Below are 24729 nucleotides of genomic sequence, written 5' to 3'. Positions count from 1 at the left end.
TACAAATCTGTATGCTGATTAACGTAAAATTTGCATACATAATAACATAACCCACCCACTCAATTTTATTTATTTATTTGACATTTGTTAACCAGGTTGGTCCATCTGGGATGAAGCACTTTTTCACTGGAGACCCATGGAGAAAAGCTCTAAAGTGACAAACATATGCAAGTACACAAGTAAGATACATAATGTAATGAGAGTCCATAATACATAAAACTGTTTACAGATTATATACAATGTTAGCTAACTATGTATATTGTAGTAGTTAAACAGGAAAAATATTTACTGTATAGAGAAAAAAAAACAATAAGGAAGTTACTTAGTAGCAGTGAGAAGAGATTAAAGTGCAGAAGTGGTTTTTGACATTCTTCTGCTGAGAAGATTGGAACCAGTACAAAGAAAGTGTTGAGGTTGAAAATAGGGAAAGCTTTTGCAGTGAAGAAGGGTGAGAGAGTCAGGATGGAGGTAGGGTTGGGTACTTGTAGGTGAAAAAAAGTGAATGGTTGGTCTGAAGAGATGGGTTAGTCAGGGGGCTGATAACAAAGGCATAGTTTATTTATGCTAAAGTGATTTTTCAGTCTTTTTGAGTAGTAATTTGGATCTAGTGTTTCGGATGTCCAGTGATTTGAAAGTAAATTGTGGAATACCAACTTTGAAACGCAAACTGAAGGACAACCAAAATATGGCACCAGAGTCCCCCTGCAGCCATTCCAATGTCCTATTACCTGGCTATTTCACCCCATTTACCATAAACACTAATGTGTGCAGGCATACTACTTTACTTCTACAATGATTATTTGGATTTTATTTTCACATGTTATAGCACAATGCACAAACACTAATAGATATCTGCTAAACAAAGGAATACTGTCTCACAATGAAAATAGACTTAGCATTAAAACTTCTCTGCTCTTAAAACTCACATTCATTGAAACAACATTGAAACCCACACCACATCCAAAAAAATGCATCTGGCCAGTGGTGGATAAAAATTACCTTTGGGCTGTTTTCATATCATAGGCCCCTTGCACACAAAACAAGAAACATACATGCGTTCTTTGATACACCTTCCTGACTTTATTAAATTTTATTCCTTGTATTATACAGCACACATGTTAGACTTAAGTTAGAGCACATTTTAAAATTTGTTTGAACATTTTTCCAGTAGGCATTAGGCAATGAAAGAAAATGCATGAACCAATAATGACAAAACTGCCCAATTAAGAACATTTCCATCATAAAAGTCTACTTACATACACACACACAATATATCTATCTATCTATCTATATATATATATATATATATATATATATATATATATATATATATATATATAGAATGACTGTAGTGTAAACCACAGGCATCTTGCACAGCTTCTCGCACTTATTTTCAATTTCAGTTTTTTTGGGGGGTGGCAAAAGAAAAAAAACATGGACACATTTTAAACATTGCTTGTATAATTTTGGAAAGTTGTTAGAATAAAATGTTGTGTTACCACCATGTATTTTACTGCCAAGTCTTGAACCGAGGACTGTGTGCACTACAGTCAGAAAATCATACCACTATGCCAGATCAGCAGCTTCCTGAAAGCCATGAAGACTGAAACTTAAATGGCTATCATTTAATGAATTCAGTTCTCACTTCTCACTACCATAGCTCTCATCCTCTTAGCAGAAAAAACCTGGCCAAAGCCAATGATGGGGGAATACAGCTCCAAAACAGGGACAGATTTCAAATACTGATCTTATAAACTTAGAAAATTGCTAGAATAAAAGGTTTGTGTTAACATTTATTTTCTGAAGAATATGAAGGGTGAAATTCAAATGCCTGTCATTATTTAGTGAATTCAATCCTTACAAAGTAATTTAGATGCGTCTGTTTATTTATTCCAACATAATCTGAGTATGATGTTTCATCTATAATACTAAAAAGGAGGGATTCCTGTCTCATGTTACCCAGAAAAAAAATTGCATTTGAGCAACATTTAAGGCTCAGAAAATAAAAAAAGATATTATGTTAACAAAAGATGCAGCTAGTTGAATAAAATCTGGAAGGAATGTCACATGAAGATGAAACAGATCATTCTGGACTGTTTCGAGAACTTCTTAAGTGTATATTAGTGTTTGTTGTTTTAACCGTTCAGTGAAATCCTACAATAAAATTCTGTTGTCAAGTTCAAGAATACCATATAGATATTAACATTTTCTGGGAAAGAATCCAAACAGTATTTACGTATTATCACAACCACAGCTTATTTGCATTCACGGCATTCTTGGCAACATTCTAACTTTGTAATGCTCGGCAGCAGGTTACTTAATTCAGAACAGAATGTTGCCAAAAATGTACTGAATGCAGAGAAGCTGTGGTTGTGATAATACGCAAGCACAATCCAAACATATCTCTCTGTGAAGATTTGAAAGACCTCATTTAGTGTTTTACTACTTAAAAAAAAATGAAAACAGATCAGCCATTTAGCTAATTCCTGTTTTTGTTCTCATTCATTTCAATTTGTCAAGAACAGCAGCCCAATCCAGGAACCATTAGGTATAAGCTAAAAAACAAGCCCTGGATTGGACAGCAGGTAATCACAATGTAAGCACATACAGATATGAAGTCAGTCAAACACACACACACACACACACACACACACACACACACACACACACACACACACACACACACACACACACACACGCACGCACACACGCACGCACACACACACACACACACACACACACACACACACACACACACACACACACACACTCCTCTCTGTTGAGTACCTTAGAAGCATACTCTGTCCATCCGTGCAGCAGTTCATATAAGTACCTTTCCTTCGGTACCAGCGATTTCCTTCATAAGGCCAGAATTCAGTACCAGTATTTGTTAGTTCAGCAGATGCATACGGGAAAGAAAATAAGCAGCTCACTGGCTTAAGTAAGCAGCAGAAAAGGAAAGAAATAAAATAAGCAGCTCGCAGATGCTGGCTTAAGTAGGAAGCAAAACAGGAAAGCTGTAGACAGATTTCAAATAGCCAGTCAGCCGGGAAAGCCCTTGAGCTCAATTCCGACTGGCTGATGGTGTTGACGTCATTGCCCACATTATGACGTGAGCTCTGAAAGCGCGGAAAATTTTAAAAACTTGGAAAAAAATTGGAAATGAAGGGGTGCCACTCAAGAATCGTGGAACCCCATTATTTGGACCTCACAACTTGGTAAAAAACGAGTAATTTGGTATGTTTGGGAGGTATGGGTGTACGTGTCTACCTCATGAAAACAGACATGGGATGCAAAATGTCAGTTAAAAAAGCTGTACATGTTGTACACATGTGTAATCTTAATTACTGTGCACCCAAAAGAGTGACATTTCTACAACTACTGGTTGTTGCATTGCCCTGACACAGACATGGTTAGAACAATAAGCATGATTATCATTATTAAATTGGAGAAGTGTCCAACTGTGTTATGACTTTGTGGCCATGGCCAATACAAACAACTGGTTGAACACATACATGGCTGTATGGACTCAGCAATACCTTACTTGTCATACCTGCCTCCATGAAAGTAAAGTAATCCACTTTGCTGGACAGCAGCATTACACAAACCACAGACTTAGTCCTTATAGTGGGGTGTACAGGGAAAAGTAGGGGCAAGAACCAACCTGGCATCAGGTCAGCCATTGTCTGAACAAGCATATAAGGTCACAGGTGGATTACTGTAAGGCCAACTATGAGTACCAATTGGAGACATCCACCAAGGACAATCACAAGGCCATCTTCCCATATGTCTGCAATCTCAGAAGCAACAAACCAACCCAGCCTGTAATGGTGACCAATCAGATCACATACACACACATCATAGCTACAGGCAACCTGATGCAGAAAGGGTTAGGGCAAACACCCCCCCCCCAGCTCAGCATCACTATAGGTGGATATGTACTGCACCCACTCCCCTCCCCTCTTCACCAGTGAGCAGGTACATATTCCTTATTGAAAAGCAACAAATATAACTATCCATGGGATGCTATATCATCCCTGTCTGCATCCTACATGAACTCAGGCATATGCTCCCACCTGCATTACACACTGTAGTCACACCAAGCTGCAACACCATCCAGATGGAAGATGGCTAATGTCATCCATTTACAGAGACCTGAATGAGGAATTGCAGACTATGCAATCAATTTGCCCTCACTGCTGGCAATATGACTCATCAGGACCAGGAGTGCAATGCAAGCTAATACTGTGCTGATAGATTACAGGGGTATGGTGTGGTTGTGAGTGGTGGCTACTGGTATGGTTGTGAGTGTTGTCTACTGGTATTCAAGGTAAATGTGCAGGTACTGGACATACTGTTGCCAAATGTATGGGGTCCTGTGATGTGTTTCCCTGTTAATGTCTACCAGATGCAATATCACATCACCTGCGGGAAACCTTTTCACCAGAAGAATGCAACCTGATAATAGAAGTCATAATACAGAACCACACAGTACTGTTGGGCCAAAGCCAGCAAAATCTGTGGGAGAGGACTACCTTGTGGGAAGACCCTGTCCACAGGGCAAATTAGGTGGGCCTGCAAGCATGTACATATGAACAGGTATGGCATCATGCCACCAATCTTATATGCCATGCCTGGCAAGTGTCTGCCAAGGCCAGGGACCCCACATCCACAAGTGGGGGGGGTCCCAACCATGCAGACCCTACTGACACCAAATGAGGAGCTCCTTGCCAGGCTTGAGCCACCCAGGGTACAAAGTCCCACTTCCTGGAGGTGGGTGGCACCCATACAATGGACAAGGAGAATGCAGGTAAGGTCCCAGTGGGGATTAGTAGGCTACTGTATGAGACATACTTGTATCTGTACAGTATTTACATGCATGTGCCAGGTCAGATTGAAGTTGTGGATGGAGATTTCTACTGCACAGAAGTGCAAATCTATGGTGAAGGACAGCAAATTGTGTAGTATTGGGTGTTGTACTGTAAATGTGCAGATGTGCTGCATCCATCCTTTACCAAGGGCACACGTGAGTCTGCTGACAATACCTCTCTCCCACAACTACATAGGTCACTCTGATCTGCATATGGGACAGTAGCCTGAAGCTGGTGAGTATGGAATTGTTCAATTGTGCTTTGTCACTACCCCAGGCATGTGGAGGGCATGCAAGTTACCATACACACAACTATGACTAATAGCCATATTACTTTATGTGCATGTTCACTTGTGGTGGAGTTAATTGTATTGCATCACAGTGGTCACCACAGGGGCCTTTCTGAATAGAATGTAACATTCTTGTAGCATACCTCACAACCTGTTAGTGCAAGACGTCTGGACAGATACCAGCAAAATGTGTTGCACAAACTGACTAAGGTAGAGACATGTGTGAAACATTACTGCTATACAGTGGATATAAAATGTATACATACACCTGTTTAGATGCCATTTGTTTCTGATCTAACTGACTGAGACCACAATATGTCAGTCCACACCTTTCCCAACCTTTAATGTGACGCATGATATGAACAATTCACTTGTAAAACCAAGGATCTGGACTCATGTATTGCACGTACAAGCCTGGACAAGTGTGAGCATAGCAGGCATTGTATCAGTATACTGTTTTAGTCAGGTATGATACCTTATGCTGCCATATGTGTCAGTACACTCTCTATGGCCTGTTTGGCAACAACATCACATACATGGGCATTGCTAAGGCAGACAGTGCATTAATAGGTTCCAAACATCTGGATATTACAGACACATCTCTACAGAGGACTGATATGACCTGTACAATGGTTTCCATTACCACACTATATAAAGTATTGGCATCAGGAGGTGGTCACCTGCTATGTATGGTACACACATCAAAATGGTATAAGCCACACACGATATAATCCACACACATACCAGTATTGAGATTAGAACTCCTACCTATTTATGTCGACTATACTGCTACACAGTTATCAGACTCACCACAGAGCTCACACAATTTCACTTCATCTAAAGGTACTTGTAAGGTGAATGACACCAACAGGACTACTAAATTAGGATGAGTATGGTGGTACACAACCAAAATGGTATAACCTTCACAGTACATGATTCACACACAAACACCAACCGTTGACAACATTGAGATTAGAACTCCTGCCTATCAAGTGATTTATATTATGGTATTACACAGTTAGTGGATGCGCCATGAAGCTTACACAATTTCACCTTGTCCAAAGGTACTTCTAAGGTGAAGGACAACACCAGCACTAGTAAAGTAGGATGGGGGAAGTGTAAAGGGTGGTACACAAATAAAAATGGTATAAGCCACACAGTATATGAAACACAGTTGCCAACATTGTAAATAGAACTCCTGCCTATCTAGCTATTTCTACTACAGTGTTACCCAGTTATCAGACGCACCAAAGAGTTTATACAATTTCACATAGTCCAAAGGTACTTCTAAGGTGAATCACATCAACAAGACTACTAAATTGGAGTGAGGGTAAGTGTAAAGGGTGGTACACAAGTCAAAAATGGTATAGCCCCCACAGTAAATGATTTTCATACACATACACACTTGTCAGTATTGAGATTAGAACCCCTGCCTATCCAATTATTTGTACTATAGTGTTATGCAGTTACTGCATGCGTTACAAAGCTTACTAGACTTACAACTGGCCAAAGGTGCTAATAACTGCACAGCTGAGGTAAAGTATTACAGGTGGCAGGAAGTTTGCCTTCAGTTTCTCCCTTACATCTAGCTAGTTCTTTCTGTCTTGCACTTCAAATAGCATTTTAGCTTTGCACTTCAACAGGTTATTGTATCAATACATGTATCACACCTGGGAGCCATCAGTAGGACTTGTTCATCATGGAATTAGCCCCAGTACTTACTAGTTATGACCACCCCTCCTGGCATGATTGAAGTACGGTTTCCACCCATTAACCTGGTGCATGTGTCCATTCTGAGGCACTATTGCAACTGCCTCATGTACAAAGACAGCCCTCTCTTCTAAACTCCAAACACTCAGACCAGTGAGAGTTGCCCCTATATCACCAAATGTGGAAATATGCACTCTCCAGTAAAGACTGGACTAGCTGGTCAAGAGGATAAGATCAACACCTGCACCACACCATGTGGAACACATAGCTCACCACAACACCCACTATGACAACCCTGACATACACTGAAAAGCCACACACCCACCTCCACAGAGGCACTCAATGGACATTTACACAAACAGCACAGACCAGCAAGACAGACACCCACTCACACACCACGACATAACACATGCCAAAGGACACATATGTCACCTACACAGTATGCCCTTCAACCTAAGCTCCTAAGGCTGACCACCTCGCACAATGCAGTGATCATGGGTGGCTCAGTACTGCAGCACACAGACGTCCCACTCACTAAGTTGATTATGGAGGAGGTAACAGCCAACTGTCTATCACATGCCAGCATCCAACACATGGCACACCTAATCAGGTTACTCCACAACAACTACAAGTATCAGTTTGTCATCATCCAGTGGGTGTGAATGACCTGAGGCACACCTCACTGGACTACATGACAAGAGACATAGTTGAGCTATCGGATTATGTGGTCCAGGCAGGTGTGACAGTCACCCTGAGCAGTATACTGCCATCACCCAGAAAGATGCTGCAGTACTATCAACAGATAATTGACTGCAACATTGGCTTACGTGTTGTGCGTCATTCTCAGGGGATCCAGTATCTCTCTGCTTGGGATAACATGATTGACAGACCTCAATGCCTTGCCAGAGATGTCCTAAATCTGTCAGCCCTCGGTTTCCAGGTACAGGATAAATGTCTTGCCATCCCTATAGTGCCTTATTAGACAGTGTTCCAAATCAAATTACCACAATAACAGCTAGACATGTATGCAGTCCGAGGGTCATGCTGCTCAACAGTAGACATCTGTCAAGATGCAGTCATTCAAAGCACTCCTCAGAGTGGAGGACATTGACATTTGTGCTGTAATGGAGAGGTGGTTCACAGCAGCAGACAGCAGCCCTGCACTAATAGTCTATGATGCATTCCACAGCTATCAGCCACCAAACATGGACCACACCTCCACAAATGATGTTGTCTCCATATTCATAATGGATATGCACACCTCCAGACTAGTATCCCAGCATAATTAATTGGAGATACTTCTGGTACAACTGACTTTGGGTAATAGTAAAATCCACACCATAGCCTGCTGTCAGTCCCCGTCTATTCTCCTAGACTGTCAATGCACATTCCTCAACACCCTGGTTTCTATGAAGGTCTAATCCATCACTGACATAGTAGGAGACTTCAACTACTCCTCCATCACCTGGGGAAAGTAGTCAAGCACCAGTACACTGGCCCAATGCTTCATGGAATTCATCAGTTCCAATGACCTGGACAGGCTCATACTGACCCCCATTAGAGGATGCAACAACCTTGACCTGTGTTGATTACTTACATATGGGACTGTTGCTCAACTACAGTTGTCAATCCCTACCTGGTCAGATCCAAACATGTTGTAATCAACATGGAGCTCAACATCTCACCCACATTACACACAAAGGTAACCACCTTGTAAAACCTCTCCAAAGCTGACTTTGCAGTCATAAAAAACAGGGGTGGATGACTTCACTGCACCCATGCCAGTGGGGAAACAGCTGCATGATTGTTGAATCATACACATATGCACTGCACAAACATGTACATGGATGCATGGTACTAGCCATAGCCAACAGAACCCAGACCCTGTCCTCCAAACACTGGAAGCCAATGTGATGGTCCCCTGCCATTACTAAAGTGTACAACAGAAGGAGGACAGTGTTGCAGAAAAAGGTGGTGTCCCATACTGATGAACCCCCTTATTAGCCTCAAATACAACGTGGGATCCCTCATGGAATCACCTACAGGCAGCTATGAAGGCAGAATTGCAGCAGACACTGATGACAATCACAAAAGCCTTTGATAGTTATATCAACAACTTCCACAGCAATAACCACAAGTGCTGTGAGTTACTGCACAATAATAATTTCTATCCTGAGACAACAGATATTGGCCACAGTCTTGCCAACACATTCAGTGCCAGCTTTACCCCTCTCTCCCCTCAAGGGGACAATCACAATGGCAGATGAATGCCAGGCACCCAGCATTACTGCTGGCCAGGTTAGACCTGCATTGTCCACAGGCAAGAATACAGCTTCCATGGGACCCCAACATATCCATGGCTGTGTTCTACATGACATACAAAGAGACCTGGCATCACATCTGTGTGCTCTGGTCAGTCACAGCCTCACCTCAGGCTTTGTCCTTCCAAAATGGCACTCTGCTACAGTCATCCCTCTCCATAAAGAGGTAGCATCTACAGACTCTGGGGATTATTGGCCCCTTAGCCTGACAATTCTACTATGTATGGGTATGGACCACATCATCAGGGACCTGATTGACCAAGATATGGGTGATCTCCTAACTCTGGACCCCACACAGTTGGGCTTTGTGGATGGCAGATCATGCCTGCTCAAACTGGTTGACGTCTTTGAGTGAGTCACCAGGGCTGTGTTTGACAGTAAGGCACGGCATACAGCCTACCTCAATCTGGCCAAGGCGTCTGATACCATTCTTCAGTCAGGGATTATTGATAAACCCAACAAACTAGGCATCAACCCCTATATCAGTGGGTGGTTTGCAAATTGGTTCACAGAACACACAGTGTGACAGTGGCAAATTCCAGTCAGACTGGCAAGCAGTCACGAACTGCGGTGGTGGTGCTGCGGTAGCATTGTCACCTCACAGTTAGACCCCTAACCGGGAAAAGCCGAAAGACACAAACAAACTGGCAAGCAGTCACGAGTGGAGTCCCACAGGGATCAGTACTGGATAGTGTCCTGTCCAGCATCTACTTCTCAGGAGTCCAGCCCAACACAGAGGAACTCTGGCTGACCAAATTCACAGAACACTGCAAGCTGGGAGCTATCATGAACTCCACAAGTGATGCAAATATCCTACAGAAAGGCCTCACTGAGACCAATGAGTGGTGTGAAAACCATGGCTAGAAGCTTAACACAACAAAATGCACCATCATCCCCTTTGGTAATACACTCAGTTCCCAGCAAGTAGCACATCAATGAAAGCCCAATGAATACTTTAGGCATTATAAGAGATCTGGGGACACAGGTTGACAGCAACTTCTCCTTCAAGCACCACATTGGCACTCTGGTCAGGAAGTCCTTCTATATGGCACATTGTATTACCAAGGGTTTTGCATCCAGGAAGACAGAGGTAATGATTTACTATTCCCTTATTAGACCACTCCTCAAGTATTATAGCCCATTTGCCATGTACCTCACTAGACATCTGCTACAGTTGGATAGGCCACAGAAACATCTCATAAAGGGGTTCCTAGGCATTAAATACACACCCTACACAGACAGACTCAGAAGATCCAAGCTATTCTCTGTCATATCACCTAATTAGCAGCTATCTGTGCTTGACTTACAAAGCCATGTCTGACTCAGCTGTTTTAGAAATGCTACATATAAATCCAGCTACACCACACACAGTAGAGAGCTCTACCTCAGTACCACAATCACCATAATGTGCTGGTGGGATAGGTCCCTCACCAAGAGACTGCATATGCACTGGAATACACTTCCCATACATGTCATGCAGAGCACCTAGCTGACCCTGTTCCAGAGAAATCTTGATGCGTGGATGGGTAATAGTTCAACCCAAGAATCACTGCAGTGGCTACACTTGATACAGACACTGTGGAGTAACATGGGTGGCAAAATGGCAGGGCTCTTCTATGTGCTAGGCTTGTTAAGGCTCCTGGGCCATTAGCCTACTACACACTTGTGAACCTATAAAGGGAATGACATCAGCAAGACTGATAAAGTAGTGCAGTGGGTGATAAACTTATCAAAAGATTTTGTCCTACAAACAGACATGTGCACACACTTACTAGATGTGAGAGTGGAACTCCTATCTAACTAGTGATGTGTATCATAGTGTTACACAGTTACCGCACATGCTACAGAGCTTACTAGGTTGATAGCTGGCCAAGGGTGCTGATATGAGGAATGACATCAGCAAGACTGATAAAGTAGGGCAGTGGGTGGGAAATGTTTCAAAATACTTCTACTTGCAAACATACATACCCACACACACATTTGCCGGATACAAGAATAGAAACCCCTGCCAAACTAGTAATTTGTACTATAGTGTTAAGCATTTATCATGGACACACACTATTTTGCTTACAGGGCTAATAGCTGGCCAAAGTTGCTGATAAGGGACTGACATCATCAGGACTGATAAGATGGGGCACGGCAGTGTGAAGTGTCAAGTGTCATGGGTGGGAATGGCATAAAACTGTGTCACCTATAAACAAACAACACACAACTCATTCAGTGTTGCACACACACACACACACACACACACACACACACACACACACACACACACACACACACACACACACACACACACACACACACACACACACACACAGACAAACTTACATTTGCAAGGACTGGGAATAGAACTTTTGCCTAACTAGTTATTTATAATATAGTGTTGCACAGTTATCACATGAACCACAGAGCTTCTGGGGCTGAGGCCTGATGGAAGGCACTTCTAAGAAGACTGATATCTGCAGGACTGCTAAAGTAGGGAAAGGGCACTGGGTTTGAATGGACCCAAAAACTTCTAGTTGTAAAGACACACACATTTTTACATTTGCCAGGACTGAGATCAGAACTCCTACCTAACTAGTTGTTTGTACTACCGTGTTATGCAATTATCACATGCACCACAGAGCTTATGGGGATGAGGCTTGATGGAAGGCACTACTAAGATGACTGATATCTGCAGGACTGCTAAAGTAGGGAACAGGGAAGTGTACTGGGTATGAACGGACCAAAAAGCTTTTAGTTGTGAACACACACTTTTACATTTGCCAGGACTGAGATTAGAGCTCTTACCTTACTAGTTATTTGTACTATAGTGCTATGCAATTATCGCACACACCACAGAGCTTATGGGGCTGGGCCTAACAAAAGTGACTTCAGGACTGCCATGGTGAGGCAATGGGAAGTGCACTGGATGGGGAAGGCCTGTTCATTCCTAGATTCTACTGACATTTCTCTAAGTGTATGAGCATGACCAGTGTGTCCTTCTATAGTACTTGTGGGACTCCATTCCAGGGATTATTGTACTCCAGTCCCATTTGTTTGGTGCTATAGCCATACCTCAACCTGTTGGTGCAGGATATCTGGAGATAGCCCATCAAAATGTGGAAACAATAGACCATAGAGTGACTGTGACAATTTCTCTCAGTAATCTATGGGTTGCTAGGGTTACAGGGCTTGTTTTAGCAGACATCTGTCATATATGCCATTTGACACTGTCATGTATTGTTTCAGTACCTCATGACATACCTCCTCAAATCATCACAGTGATTTCTCATAGTAATACAGGATGGATGATGCACACACCAGATGTATGCACCAAATGTTATGCATTCTTGCACAATCCAGCCTGTTGACGGGTGTGCCTGCAAGCAATTGACTGCTGGTACTGTGGAAATGGTTCAGTACCTTGGTGATATATTGCAGTAGAACAATGGTGCAATCCCTGTGCATTTATGTTCTAGCCTGGGCTGATTTCCAGTCCACAGTTGGTAATATAAGTCAGACAGGATCAAGATGAAAGGCAGACTCCAGGTAGATCTGTAGGGGATAGGATATGTGGGGAGGGTGTTCTGGGCAGATATGTTTGCCTATAGCTACCAGTACTTTGCATTGGGTTCTCCTCAATGGCTGACTGCACTTGGAGGGTGTTGTTTGTGTCAAACTGTTTGACCAGCCTGGAGGTGTGTGCTTATCTCTCTCTCACACACACACACACACACATATATATATATATATATATATATATATATATATATATATATATATATATATATATATATATATATATAGCCCACCTCATTTTGCTTGGATGGCCACATGTTGTTGTCAGGATGTTGCATAGGATAAGTGATCAGGGAGGGGTGTGTTACTCCCCATGAATGTGGCCCAGGGTTCTGTGGGTGCAGACATGTTAACATCTTCCAGGTTTAGGCCTGCCTGCAGTGTGTGCATTCCCATGTTTAGACTCCTAATCCTGCCTGTTGACTGTACAGAGTATCACATAATGTCCACATCCATGACTCATATATCTTGCTTGTTACCCAAACAAGTGTGGTTTTCCAGCAAAAGTGTTTTGCAAGTCACTCAGGGTTGAAGTCAGATATTACTGACAGTTGACATTGCAGTTTCAGACTTCGTACCCATCAGACATTCCATTCTACTACAAATCATTACCTCAACTTTATAACATTACTAGAGCAGCATTTCACAATTGTCCTTCTCTTTGGACCTTCATTACCCCATTATTCTTGGCTTTGTCCTGATTTCTAGCTCCCTGAAGCTGGCAGGTTTGCTCCTAGCAGTTGTCACCATGGCCTTTCTTTGCATTTTGTGGACTGTGTTATGTTGGTGTTATGGACCCCCATGACACTCTCTAAAGGCACTGTGGGTGAGGCATAAGCATTTGGCAGAGGCCTGTAGGCCAGGTGTGACAGATGCAAGCCATCTGTAGCAGGGCAGTGCATTCTGATGATCATATGTTCCCAGGCTGCTGTCAGGAGAAACCCCTGGGATGGCACCAGTAAGTTGACTGTGTGTCTTACAGACAATTGCTTTCTGTTACTATTGCACCATCAGTCTGGGTGACAGCTAGATGCTGCTTAAGGCTAGGAACATGTTACTGCATTTCTATGGGACTAAGGGGGGGGGTGACACAACTGTACACAATACACATCTGCACAGACTGTGCTAATATTTGGTTAACATTTTGGTCCAATTTAGCATAGTGGTGTGCACTATCTTTCAGACTACAGGCATAGCAGTATCAACCACAGGTCAGATTGTTCTGGCTTAGACTTTTGTAGTTTCAGACTTCTTACTTTTCAAAGCCATACTGCACTTCCAGACCTGCTGTGATATCACTGTGTAAAAGTCTGTGGGTGGGGATTTCATGGATGTTGCCATGTGGGGGCCTTTGTCAGGCATTTTTCTATGGTTTTCTGCAGCTAATCTACTGTGTGGGGTTGGTGGTGGATATGGGACCTCCACTTTGACATCCATGCATGTAACCTATGCCCCCCCCAAGTTATTTGGCTCACCACATATACTGTAGTGATATTTGTTGAATAGGATGGTACTGCATGGTGTGGGTAGGGAAGTACTGGGGATACACTTCCTGCTGTCCCACAGAGCTGTCAGTTGTCTGCTGCTATCCCAGTTAGAAACCCCATTCCCTTACATGCTTGATCAATACCATAGATATGCTATCAGAAAATTCCACTCCATTAGTTTATTTTGTTACAGAGACTGGCTTATCTTGTGCATGCAGCTGTTGTGAGGGTGGTGCTTGAGGGCTGACTATGTCAGATGCACACAATACACTGCCTATACATAGTCAGTTATAGGTGGTGTGATGTTTAGGTTCATAGGTTCATAGGTAGGTACTAGGCTATCGGCCCAGGGGCCTATATAAGAGTAGCCAAAAAAGGTTCCCTGGCTTTTGCCTCCCAAGAAAATTTGTTTCCTCTGCCCCTGTCAAGAGTGCCACAGTAGTGATCCTCGGGGTGTATTTTCTATTTCCCATCCAGTCATCAAAATTTTTCTTAAAAAGGGCCAAAGAGGAGCTTTGCTTGGCATGAATGGGTAGTTTGTTCCAGTGTATAGGAAGTCTCTGGGACAGGAATCTATCCCTCCAGCATGTTCTGTTTATTGTGGTGACAAGATTTAGGTCCCTGGAGCGTGTGGTTCAGAGAGACTGGGATTTCTTTAAGTGTAGCATGTTGAACAACTCTGGGTTTGACATAGCTTTGTATGTTAGGCAGAGATTGCCTCTGAGTAGGCGATATGCGATGGAGTAGAGCTGGAGTTTTTTGAGACGGACTGCATATGGCATCTGTTTGAGGCTGGTAATCCTCTTAGTGAGGTATTTCTGTGGCCTTTCTAATTGTTGTAGGTGTCTTGTGAGATACATGCCAAATGGGGCATTGTACTCTATAATGGGTCTGATGAGGGATGAGTAGAGTGGAACAATGACCTCCTTTTTTCTAGAGGAGAACCCTTTGGTGATGAGGTCTGCCACATAGAAGGATTTCCTGACTACTGTGGTGATGTGTTTATCAAAGGAGAGACTACTGTCAACATGTGTCCCGAGGTCTCTTATCACACTTTCAGTTTTTAGTGAGCTACCACCTATGTGGTATTTCATGAGTAACGAGTTTTTTCCCAAAGGGAATGACAATGCACTTCTTGGCATTGATCTTGAGGCCATGACTTTGACACCAAGCATCTGTCTACATCATTAGGTGATTCTACTATGGCTCCTAGTTTGCAGTCATCTGCAAACTTTGTTAGCCAGAGTCCCTTAGTGTTGGCCTGTACTTCAGAGAAGTAGATGCCAAACAAGAGTGGTCCCAGGACTGAACCCTGAGGTACTCCACTTGTCACTTGTCTGGAGCTGGATTTGGAGTCGGCTACTTTTACAGTCTGGGTTCTGTCAGTAAGCCAGTTGGCAACCCATCGAGTGATGTAGGGATTTATGCCCAGCTTAGTAAGTTTATCTATGATTTCAGAATGGGGGATGGTGTCAAAGGCCTTGGCGAGGTCCAGATAGGCTGTATGGACCACCTTACCCTCGTCCACAGCTCTGGAGACTGATTTGAAGAAGTCAATCACATTCAGGAGACAAGATCGGCCCTTCACAAACCCAAAGTGGGTGGGGTCCAGTGTTTGAAGGTTGCCAATGTCTTTGTTTATAAGTTCCATGATAATGCGTTCCATGCCCTTGCAGATCAGGCTTGTCAGACTGATGGGATGGTAGTTCCTGGGATCCAAGGTGGATCCTCCCTTGTGGAGCAGGATAACTGTAGCTGTGCACCACTCAGTGGGCAAAACATACATCTTCAATAAGGCAAGTTCTTTCCGGTGGTGAGAATCAAGCCTTGCACCTTACAGATTTGAGGCAAACACCTTAACCACTGTACCACTGGGCCTTTCTGCAAACACCCGGTACAGTTGTGATGAATGCCAGATGTGGGAGTCATGATAGCTTCCAGGGCTGGCAGAACATACGTTCGTGATAATGCCCTGGTCATTGCACATGACCAAACAGTTGATGGTGGGGAAGCCCTTGTGGTTTATGTAGACCCTACCCCGTTCACCAGGTGGTGCTCTGATGTGGATGTGCATGGAGTCTATGGCACCCAGTACCTTTGGGTAGTCTGCTACACAGTGGAAAAGATGCATATTGTTGGTCCTCTCCTCATGGGTGCTGGAGAAGTGAATGTGCTCAGTGGCATGTGGTCGCATGGCATACAGGAACTGGTAAAGTATCCTGGATGCAGATGCCTGTGAGATCACCATGATATCCCCAGTTGGTCTTTGGAAAGTACCTGTAGCTAGTATTCTTAAGGATACACATACCTTGGTATCCAATGGGATGGGTTCTCCTCTGTTGGTTCTGAGTCTGAGGAGAGGCTGCCACAGCTCAACAAGTTGCTGAAGTATGTCCCTGTCCACCATGTATTGCTCTACTATCTCCAGATCATGTAGCCCCTAGTAGGTTACCCTGGGTCTGAACACTCTTCTCCTCCTCCTCAGTCTGAGTTGGTTGTCAGCATTTTGCTCCTCACCACCCTCAGTCTCTAGTACATACTAATAGATCAGAGCAACAGCAGCCCCTAAAATGTTTTGTTAGATTTGTCAGTTTAAAATTCCCCCGAATGTGTACACCAGTGGTGTAGAGTTTGTGGGGACAAAACATACTGAAAGGTGTGTGCATAGTTTATAGTAGTGTGCTGGGCTGCTGCCTGTGTAATTGGCTGATTCTGATACATTCTACCTGCCACCTATGCTTGTTCTCCTTGATTACCTTCCTTCTGCTGTTTACCTTTCCCATTTCCTCCCTTTTTAAGCCCTGATGCTTGCTGCGCATTCCTGGTGCTCAAATGTGAACAGTTCTGCTATCCCCTGTGTTTTTTTTTTAATGTTTGGTGTTTTAGGCCCAGTTCATGCCGTGCACACCTGTTTAGCTAAAGTAAATAGTTTTCAGCAGAACTAGCCCTTCCATAGACGTGAATATGGTCTGCATTTCATGGAATAGGGCAATACAGCCTCAGACACCCCCCCCCCACCTTAGCTGTGCTTAGCTAAGGGCAAACACAGGCCACTGAGCTCCAACAGCATTCATGACACACCCTCTTTTCATATTAGCTGCTCCTCCTGTCTACACCATGGTGTTGGAGCACCTACACGGTTAGGTGCAGTCTGACATTTAAAAGAAATTTGTGATTCAATATAAATCTCCTCATTTGCATACCCCACTGCCTTACTCCATAGTTACCACACTTACACTAGGCCTTTCCCCTTAGCAACCACTATTCCCTGGTATTGTTTTCATTCTGCATGCCATTGACTATTATGGCAAAATGCAGATTTCTCTCAAAATTTTTTCCTTTTTTTTTTTTTTTTTTAAATTTTCAGCACAATCCCGTTTGTGTGACACTGCCCTATGCTAGAATGGTCGAGATCGGCAAAAAAAAAAAAAAAAAAAACTTTTATGTTGCAAAAATAAACTATTTTTCATGCCAGTGGCCATGTATTTGGCCATTGGCATTTCTAATTAAGGGACCACATGCTTTCTTTGAGGATGTCATGCCCCCATTTTCTATTTTGCAGAAATGTATTTGGCTAGTAGCGGAATACATTTCTGCACCCTACACTGTTCCTGCACGGAGACCTGCCTACTTCCTGAATCGCTAATTCAGCTCATTTGCATGGTTTTCACCAGCAGATGAGCTGATTAGCATACTGCAGGGCTTTCCGTGCAGGAACAGTGTAGGCAGGTTCATGCACGTCAAAATGGCACATTCCTGGATCGCTCGGCAGTGAATCCCGGGCAATGACTATAACTTAAACCCTACTGTTGTAGCTACAAAGAACATTGCTCTTGTCACAGACCCTAATAGTGTTCTTATTCAGGTACCATAATAGTGTTCTTATTCAGGTCTCACAAAGAGGCTATTTCAACCTTTATATTGCTGTTCTATACATTCCTTCACCTTCCAACATTACTATTCTCACATCTACACTTCGGAACATCTGCTCACCCATATCCAACAAAAAAAGATGATTATTATTAGGGACATTAATATTGACTGAAATTCCTTACTTCAGACTAAGTGAATATACACTGCTAATCCATTCAATCCACCCAAAATGGTAAAGCAGTCCATTATAGGTTCATAGGTTCATAGATTGGTACTAGGCTATCAGCCCTAGGGCCTATAAAAGCCTAGCCATGACAAATCCCTGGCTACTTCATCCCACAATATTTACTTTCCTGGACCCCTGTCTGGCAGGGTGACTCACATGATTCCCAGGGTGAATTTCCTATCTCCCATCCAATCATCAAGGTTCCTTTTGAAGAGGGCCAAAGAGGTGCTCTGCTTGACATGTATGGGCAGTCTATTCCAGAGCCTGGGGTGTCTCTGGGTCAGGAACCTATTCCTCCAGCATGTTTTGTTCATTGTGATGACAAGGTTTAGTTCCCTGGAGCATGTGGCTCTGAGGGATTGGGATTTCTTTAAGTGTAGCATGTCCAACAGCTTTGGGTTTGACATAGCTTTATATGTTAAGCAGAGATCGCCTCTGAGTAGACGATATGTGGCAGAGTATAGCTGGAGTTTTTTTAGATGGTCAGCATAGGCCAAACCCTTCCATCACTAAATCTTCCTTGATTGATGTCATTCTCATAACTATGCCCATTAAACTTACTGGTGTCAAAGTATTACCTTTAATTATCTCAACGGCCACTGTCCAATTATTTCTGACTGGAACTTAAAAACATACAAGTTGCCATCTAATATGATCATAATATAGACATGCACCATGTTAACAGAGCAAAATGCCTGTAATGCTTAGGCTCAATGAAGGTGCTAGGCGTGGTACTAAATATATATATGGTGGAGTCACAGAATAAACTGGACTGACTAATACCTGTTATCATTAGTATTATTATTTTTTTTGCCATGGGATATGCCTGTAATGTCCCCATCATGGCTTTGTCCACATTTTACAATATCTTACTATCTATGTAAAGCAGATTGATTCTTATTGTAAACAGAATTACTGAAGGTAAACATAGTGCCTGGATTACCAAACCATTACAGAAATTGTTAAAATTGAGAATACAGCTTGAAAAGATTGTAGAACAGATACAGACAATACTGCCAAATTGCTTTTTTATGATGAACTGCCTAGGCAGTATACTACTGGAAACTCCAAATTATCCACCTAGGCAACAGCCAGTACATTTAATGGTGGTGTTTAATGAGACTCTCTCCTTGGCTGTTTACTTTTTTTCATTATACATATGTAATTTGCTCTGGGACTTTCCTAGCCTAACTGTCATGTATGCTAAAGATATTGTCCTGTCAGTGAAAATATCCCACAATTGTTAACTAAATGCTTCCATTATGATTTCTCCACAATTTGGAACTGGATGCATTCTAATAAATTGACTGTCAGCAGCACTAACTCTACAGCCACATTTTCTGGTGCTCCAGAAAAATTAGCTGGTATCCCAAGTCCTATAGCTCTTTACCCTTCTCCAGGTCCATATAATAAGGAATACAAATATCTAGGGGTAAAGGCAATGGCATGCTACCTTTTAATAACCATGTTGAAAAATACTACAAATGTTTCACATCAACTACAGAATATTATACTTGATCCAACCTTAAACAAGAAAATTTATTTCAATTTATATGCTTATCTCCTGAATTGAATATGTTCTCCTTATCTTAGAAATTTTGTAATTACATGTTTAAACCCCACGGGCAGAGAGGAGCCTACGTGAGTAGCATGAAAATTGTGAATGAGGTGGTCCATTTCTTGTAATGCACTTTACTTCACAGCAGATTATAGCACAGCTCTTCAACAAAATGAAATGCTTTATAGTGGCACTTAAAAGATTTCAATGACAGGGATGCCAGATACGACTCTGTTTTCTGGCAATGTTATGGGTGCAAAAAGAAACCCGCAAATTTATCTTGAAGTATCCATCAAAAACTGAAATTATTTTGGATTAAAGGATGCAAAGAATACACCGTGTTGATGTAATGACTTTTGGCAGATCTGAGGTCAAGTATAAATTATCCATTTCCTAAATTATGAATGGGAAATCTGCAGGGAAGAAAAAGAAATGGAATTGCATCCAGCCTGGGCAATCATGGCAAGATTACTTCCTCTCAGAGGCATGAACTTGATTTTACTCTGGAGCAGCAGAACAAATTTATTGCCATTGGTGAATTTATCAGACAAGGAAACTGAATTAGCAATGGAGTTTATGGGACCTGATCCCAATCTGAAGGAGCTCCACCGCCTGGAACAAGAACAGTATAAAGCAATCCTGATACATGTGGTTGGAGAAGTCATTACAGGGACTTTTACTTCTCGACTGCGCTTGAGAAAGGGACAAAGGGGAATAGCAGATACACTGTAACAAACAGTGGGAATCCCTTAATGTTTACGTCCTTCTACTGAGTTTAACATAGCCAGGTGGGGCAGAGTCCTAGATTTTAACACAGTCATGTGGGACAGAGTCCTAATTTCTTTCTCTGATATTATTTTTGAAAACAATTGTACATTACAAGGTTTCCAAATTCTGTTGTTCACTTGTTAAAATAACAAACGAGGGAGACTGAGTGGTCATGGGATCGTCTGAAGTATGTTATACAGCAAACATGTTTTTTGTATTGAGTTGTGATCTATAAACATTCATTTATGGAGGAGTAACATAATTTGAACAATGGAACTATATAATTGCATGCTTGCTTTTATTAGGAGTAAAATGCTGCTCACAGCATCTGGAAATTTGAAAAAATCTGTTGGGGCTACAGCATTTGATGTAGGCTAAATGGCATGAACATTCTGAAATAATCCATAAATCTTAGCACTGAAGGGAAACATATATAATACCTTATGATGTATTACATACATCTCCCTTCAGCGCTAACAACTAGCATCACATCTACCTGTGAACCACTAATCTGCTACATGAAGGAAGTACCAGTCATCAATAACATTTTTGGAGATTATCAAGGGAGGTCAAAAGGAACCCTTTTGACTTTTAAAATTATTATCCTCCTCTAGAAAAAGCTAAGATAGAAGAGTCCATTCCCATGGGGCTATGGGTAGATAAATGTATAGGATGTAATTTACTATAGAAGATGAGTGCAGATCATGACAACTAGACCTCCATAGATCTCATTATAGAAGGAAGTTGCTTGGCAGACTACTGAGTGTGATTAATAGGGAAAACTTTAGATATGGCACAACATAAGTTGGGGATGTGAGGAGAAATGTAAGGGGGGTGACAAGGTTCTTGACTTTATGAGGTCATTTTCTGATGTGCAGAATATCATTTTATGAATTATGCAAATAATGTTTGCAGTGGTTTTTCCTAAAAGTTACAGCAAGTTGATTGGTATAATGGAAGATCAATGTGTTTATTAATGATAAGGCCAATGTGATCTCTGGCAGGTACTTCTTTTGTATGGTAACATTGATACTGTTCACAGGGCATATAGTCCTGCTCAGGAGATGTTTCTATTATGCACCATATTCATACAGACTGCCATGCACAGAGGCAATGTGTTGATCTGCGTGCACAACACACACACACTCACACACACACACACACACACACACACACACACACACACACACACACGAGCGCGCGCGTGTGTGTGTGTGTGTGTGGTGTGTCTGTGTACAGTTTATACCCAAAGAATGAAAGGCAAAAAGACTGAGTGTAACTCCATCAATAAAAAAAAGACAGACTTTGATCTAGCAGTTAAGATGGGAATTATTGCCTGCTGATAGTCTCCTGCTCTAAGTTTAGGACATTTAGCTTTACATTGATGTCTCATTTGCAGACAAACGACTTTGAAATATACAAGCTTAAAATGTCAAAATAATATTTTTTAATACTGCAAGATACAACTTCAATAGCCATATAAACTAATATATGATATCAAATTAAATAAATTATAACTCTGGCTCCCCATCCTTTCAACATTACTCCACAAGGAGTAGCAAATATATACTTTTGAGGAATAATGAGCCTTAATATTAACCACTGTTGTTTCTTTTTTCCTCCAGAAAGCCAGATTGTAACATACAAATGCAAAATAAGTAGCCATTATTATGAAATATACTGTTACTCAAACAAATATACAAAATACAATAAAAAACTGACTGACAGGAATAATCCACAATAGGCTAAATATCTTAACTAGAGGGGTAATGGAGGTGCCAAATGACCCAGCATACATAGCTGCTTTTAACTTGTCTCAGTGGATTAATTGAAACAAAGACTTCCCTAATTTGGATTGCACTGGCTAGGACAAGGATGGCTGAAGATGCATGAAGTCAATATGGGTAATTTGGAGTTCATGCTTATCAGTCTGGAAAGATGCTTTAAGTTAAACAGGAAATATGAAATGGAAAACAAAATGTAAGACCAAACTGAAAGTTCCACCTGGGTTGAAATAATGCTGGAAAAGGCAGAAGTATAGCAAAACATTTGCATGTACTTTTGTGCCTCCTATATCTTAGTTACGGCTGCTAAACAGGTCCAAGAACCACCCCACACACCTAGTCAACAAAGAAAGAAAGATTAAATAAATAAATAAATAAACTCACTCAGGATAAAATTCATATAAGCAACCTTAATTATTGGGCATTTTGAATGCTAATATAATAATTTAAACTGGGATGCTGCCTGCAATCAACTGCATCTAAAACTTCAGCTCCTTAAATTCAAATATTGTTTCATAAACTTTTCCAATAACTTCTAGTGAAACCCCACTAATTGATATCCTAGTGTACTTGCAAATAAGAGGTATGTTCCTCTCGTGTATAGATCTTGGTGGATCTTTCTATTTATGTAGCAAATTCTAAAAAATGTTTATCATAACTGTTGTTATAGTTGTACCAGTCATGGTGTAGATTATTGAGCAATAACTATTTTTGTATTGGCAAGACAAATGGGTGATTGTGACAGCATATTTATGAACTTTGTTGTAGCATATCATTCAGAAATATAAACAATGCATTACATAGGCACTGTGAGTATTGCAGTAATTACAAAACTGTTCACTGTTCTAGGTTGTGCTAAACCAAAATTTTGGGGAGATGATTACAACATAATACTTTAATCTAAAGAGCATAATCTCCAGTCACAGATGAATATAGGACAACACTGTTAAAACACCGAGATCTGAAAGTACTGCTTGGGTTTATGCTAGAAGGTTAATTTCTATGTTTAATAGTGAAATGGGCCCTTATTTATCAACAGAAGTATGATGAGGAGTGGCTTTAAGTATTGTAACAGTAGAAGATTAATTATGATATGTATCATCAAGGCTAATTAAGATATGAATCATCAAGCCCATAGTTTGTAATGAAGTTGTCCAACTCAACTAAGAATGGATCTAATGTTTCCTTAAATCATTTATAGAATGCTGTCTTAAAACCATTAGGAACTGATGTCTTACCTATTTTTCATTTGTCTTTTGAAATTATTATTTCAGTCAGGGTTATATCTTTATGTAATAACAAAACAAAAAAACAGCTCCAGATGGTTGTTAGAATACAACTATTAACCAAAAGCATAACCAAGCTAAGCATTCACTCAAAAAGTAAAATGAAGCTTACTATACCACTAATGTTTATTAAATGTTTTTATCCACAATACTCAGACTTCATCAGAATGATATCCATTTTTTTCTACTTACTTTATATACTTAGAAATATATTATGTGATCAATCCACATTATATAACAAGCATACACATCATAAGTTTAAACAAATATAAGGAAATATTAAATGTTGTATAAATATATTACATACAGACTGATTTAAAATTTCTTAATATCAATATTTTCAAAGCTATCTTAGTTAATACATGTACAATAGATTAATATGTGTACAATAGAAATGCTGTCATTTAATCCTTTTAGGGTGTTGGAGTCAAATTTAATTTTCCAAATTAGTTTTCTGTAAATCAGCAAATGTTACCTCCAGCCTCATCAAGGGTATATCTTTATGTAGGTGTACTTTAACTTATAGATACAAAGTGGGGCTATAACAATTATTAAAATATTCTGCTATTTTATCATTGATAAATAAATAGATAATTAAATAATTCCTGTTTTAGTAAATATATGTATGAGTAATAAATTTACGATTTGTTCAGGATCATTGTAAATTACATTATTTTTATTTGTACACTATACAATTCTTCAGCTCCTCTTATCTAAATTCATAGACTAGAAGTTTGGAAAAGATTTGGCTATTTTGTAAACCTGACAAGCATCACTTTTTCAGCATTTAAAAAGTGAGATGGGCTACATGTATGCATATTACTTTGGACTGTGACTGTTTTATAAAATCTAATTTAAGCTGATCAGATCTAGATTTCTAAATCCTCTGACTAAATTTTCTGAGTTCACTATATATAGATTCATAGGTTCATAGATTAGTACTAAACTAATTGCCCTTGTGAGCCATTTTAAGCCTAGCCAATTACCCCTTG

Source organism: Protopterus annectens, chromosome 2.part0, assembly GCF_019279795.1.
Source record: "Protopterus annectens isolate FY-2018-M chromosome 2.part0, PAN1.0, whole genome shotgun sequence".
NCBI classification, from domain to species: domain Eukaryota; kingdom Metazoa; phylum Chordata; order Ceratodontiformes; family Protopteridae; genus Protopterus; species Protopterus annectens.
This window is presented reverse-complemented; position numbering follows the sequence as displayed.